This window comes from Quercus suber, unplaced genomic scaffold (assembly GCF_002906115.3).
Source record: "Quercus suber isolate HL8 unplaced genomic scaffold, Cork oak 2.0 scaffold_162, whole genome shotgun sequence".
Taxonomy (NCBI): Eukaryota; Viridiplantae; Streptophyta; class Magnoliopsida; order Fagales; family Fagaceae; genus Quercus; species Quercus suber.
The window spans coordinates 691,003-695,235 of record NW_027069623.1 but is presented as its reverse complement, the minus strand read 5'-3'; the positions used below and the strand labels follow the sequence as shown (position 1 = coordinate 695,235).

Sequence of the window (4,233 nt, the reverse complement as noted above, 5' to 3'; positions counted from 1 at the left end):
CACACTTATGAATGTTTTTCATACATGTCTATAATTTTAAATATATGTTTTTAACTCTATTGTAACAAGATTATCTTGGCACGTACTTTGTTATTTGATATCTAAAAATCTTTACTCATTACAAAATGCCTCAACTATAATGGTCCTAAGGTAGCAAAATTCTTTGTCCGGTAAGTTCCGCCCCGCACGAAAGGCGTAATGATCTGGGCACTATGTTGGAGAGAGACTCGGTGAATCAGAAAGACCCTATGAAGCTTCACTAATCAAAGAATATTGAAAAAGCTTTATCTTTTAATTCATTTGCATGCAGTTATGTAAAGTCTTAATTATTTCCTTAAGCTCACAACAAACAATTAAACTAATATTGTCTTAATTTTATTATTTTTTTACCCAAAAAAAAGTTTTAAAAAATGGTTTAAGTCATGGGTCTGGTTGGGAGGACTGGCAAAAAAAAAGGGTTGGGTTACTGCCAACCTATTTTTGCTTCAAGGTATAGACGATTGTTTATAATCCACCTGTGTAATTAGGTGGTCCTTTGTATGGACGGACGTAAATGTGTTGGATGACACCTTACAAGACTGTTATTTTATTCCTTAGGATAGCTGTCTACGTGGACGAGTTCCATGTATGGACAACCATAATGCCATGGATGGTTGATTATGGTCTTATGGGCGAAATAGACAATATTTTCCTATTCTGATTGAACCAAAAGACGAATATGTCTGGACGGACGGTCTCCTAAGACGAATGGTCTCCCTAGACGAGTGAGGCATTTATCTCTAGTGTTGAGTCATCGCTCTTTGGACGAATAAGTATTGATGGTGCATTATAAAATCCCGACTCCAAATTCGTCCGTTGAGGTCGTCCAAAGGGAAGAAGGACAAACAGCATAGATTGCAATGATATGCTTGTCCCTTTATGAGGTCGTCCATGAGAAGGACGACCTCCCTGCATTCTTGACACTTCTCCTTGTCTTCGCTTAGGACGGACTCCTCTTTTGTCTCTCACAACTAGCAAATTTGTTACTATAAGCAGTTTCCCATGACAGTTATAGAGAATATACCAAATAAGGTAACTTCCAAGGCAGTTATGGAAGTTACCTCCAAATCTTCCGAGTTTCTCAATGATAGGGACAGTTACTAAACGAGTAACTGTCCCCAAAACATATGCTATATAAGCATAAATCCACGAGAAGGTAAGAGAGAGACATTTTTTCCCTAAAAAGAAACACTTCTTTTTATTTGGAATTACAAACCCACTGACTTTACCACTGGAGGATTCTTGACTGGCCTCCACTGGTCCTCTCTGATTTTGTATTTGCTTTTTCAGGACTCAGCCTTCAAGATCATCAACGCCCTAGATTTTCAGCCTACTGATTTCCAAGGATTCATCAAGTATGATCGTCGATAGGTCATTCCCTATATGGATGAGCAAATGAAGAGTCCACTCTGGAAGAGTCTCATCTGGAAGAGCTAACATTTGTTAGATAAGGTCATTTGAGAGAGTTTCCCTTTTCAAGTAGAAGGTACCATGATCATCCATGCGGTTGGACGACTTACTTCAGGTGGTGGTGATGGAAGGCCGGCTTGGTAGACATGTTGGACAAGTTTATTGTAGAGTGGCAGGAAGTTTGCTTAAGGGGGTGAAAATATTATCCTTATCAGTACTCATATTTTTACATGCAACTCTTTTCCCCAGCAAATGAGGTAATCAGAGTTATGGTCAAAGGAAAGGTATCGGTTTTTCTGCCGTGCTGTTGTAAGCGATGTAGTGCTTCGCCCCCCAACAACCAATGTGGATCATACTCTGCAGGTAAGAGTTGGGGGGAAAATAAAGGCATAACATCTGTTTGTCCGAATTTTTTCATGTCTTTGGATACCATATAGTTGTAATTCAATGATTTTTCTTTTTTTTCTTTTTTCTTACTTTGCTTTTTGATGGACTTTGTTTCGAGTTTATATTTATATTTTCCAAACCTCTGGCTCGATCTATTAATTTGTTTGGGCGAGAGGAGAGTTTGGAGAAAGGGCAAACACACCTTTTAACATTATTATATCAAACTTGAAACATTCTTCTTAACATGACTTAATTAAGATTTTAACCCCAAACAGGAAAAATATGGACAATAATTTAAATTCATTTGCATGTATAAATTGTCTCATTTAACTGGACTTCATGAAGTTTAGTTCTAGGAAAATATATGTAATGTTTTCAAATTCTTTACCGAAATACTCTGATTGCTTCCTAACTAATTTTCTAACTTTAGTTCATGCTGTTTCTGATCCCAAAAAAAAGATTCATGCTTTTCTGGTTTAAAGGAATGGAGATGCTTGAACTCTCAATGAAAGGGTATCTTCAACTAATGTAACTTTGTGCTATTTTCCTCTCCAGGAAATTTCTTCAGCAAGTCTTGATGCTTCCAGTTTGAGTTCTGATCAAATTGTCACTATGCAATAAGAAGGTTGACTGATTACATTGATGATGCTATAACTCAGTATCTTTCATTTGGTGATCCCAAATTGTGTTGTGAGAAGCTTGAGAACTTGCTGACACAAGGTCTCCTTTATAAACAGTTAGAAGACACTCAAGGCAGGGAAGTAAAATCACAACCAACCATCAAGTTGCATCCCCTGCACTACCTCTGTCTAAATGCCTATACTACACTGGCTTCAGCATATAAAATCCGCGCAAGTGACTTGTTGGGTCTATATTCTGAAATGGATGAGCATCTGTTGGAAGCTCTGGACTTGAGCAGGACCAGTGCAGCATACTCATTATTGCTTGCAGGTGCTACTCACCATTTGTTTTGCTTTGAATCTTCTATAATTGCAAAAGTTGCAAATTTCTGGATAAGTACTGGGGACTCCTTATTAACTCTTTTTTAAAGTTCTGTATGGAGTGAGTTTGCAAAATGGGATCTGCCTTAGCGAACCCTCCTCTCTTGAAATGCATATGCCCTAAATGCTCACTAATGGATAAATTAAAAGCCATTCTATTTCATAGGGAAGCTCAAAATGCAGATTTTGAGGATATATCTAGTGAGTTCCTTGATTGTGTCACTATCATTACACAAAAGGTTTGGAGTTTTCTTAATCATGGTTGCTATTATTTCAGAGCATTTAAAGATCCCATTGACTTTAGCTGGCTTGGAACTTCAAAAATTTTCCAGCTTAAGGGATGTTCAACCTCATCTTTGCAGCACTGCTGAAGGACATGGTTACACCCTCCAAGGAAGAATGCATATCTTCCAGCTTGGTGTCCATTGCTTACAGTATGGAGGGTATTTATTTAGCAAGCATATGTTACGGTCGACATTCCCATTTGACGAGTCAGGTTCAAAATATTCTATACTGTGAAGAGTGTTTGATAAATGATTCGCCTGAAACAGATTGAGTTATGAATTAAAAGGAGTTTTATACTTTGTCCAGGAAGTTACTGATTAACTTGAGCTAGTTTTGTTTGATCTTTGTTTGCCCTTTTATCTAAGTCTTTCGTTGAAAGGTGTATGCATTGCCATGGAAGATTTCGTAAGAGTTTCTACAGTCTGCAAAGTGCAAACGTAGCAATGTGATTGTACGCGTATATAAATATGCCTGCTGATGCAGTTGATTGCGTGGACGGACTTGGACCCACAAACACTTGCAAAAAGAACACCAGAAGCTACGCCAGGGATTGTTGGCGGGGAACTTAATTAACTGATGCCCAAGTCAAATTACAGGCAAAAAAGAACTCTCATGAATTTGGCTCCTACCTGAAGCTTTTTGAATTCTTTGTAAATTGATCTCAACCATCCAAAGCATCTAGGAATTATTTGGACCATTAAATTAAAGCATGAAGCCCTATTTTTTCCTTTATTACCATACTTTATCACAATACCAAAAATAAAAATGCGGGCCTTTAGATTTAGAAAGGAAGACTTTCATATTGTTCTGACAAAAACCTAGTGGCCAGCCAGGCCATTTCTTCCTTTTATTTTTTTTGAACTTTGGATGCATAAAAAACCTACAATTAGAGTTTCTCTAAAGAATTTATTCGTAGTAGGTTCCAGAGACTTGAAAATTTATCTTATCTATCAAAAAAAAAGAAAAAGAAAATTGTTTGCGCTTTAAGAAAGTCTTTCAGTTAGTAGCACATCGGTGTTTTTGTCCTTAATTTTTTTGATTTGTGTTGTTCACATAAATTTTATAAAGATGGCATTTAGAGAAAATAAGTTTTAATGAGTCTTGAGAAAAA

General features: G+C 37.0%; 1 long non-coding RNA gene across 1 annotated transcript; it reads left to right on the top strand.

Annotated features, from left to right (window-relative positions):
• Nucleotides 1–242: 242 nt before the first annotated feature.
• LOC136069321 (uncharacterized) lies at nt 243–3,887 on the top strand. The gene is made up of 4 exons (XR_010630546.1): nt 243–1,812; nt 2,392–2,461; nt 2,574–2,787; nt 3,115–3,887. It is a non-coding gene; the product is annotated as an uncharacterized LOC136069321 (long non-coding RNA).
• Nucleotides 3,888–4,233: the final 346 nt, after the last annotated feature.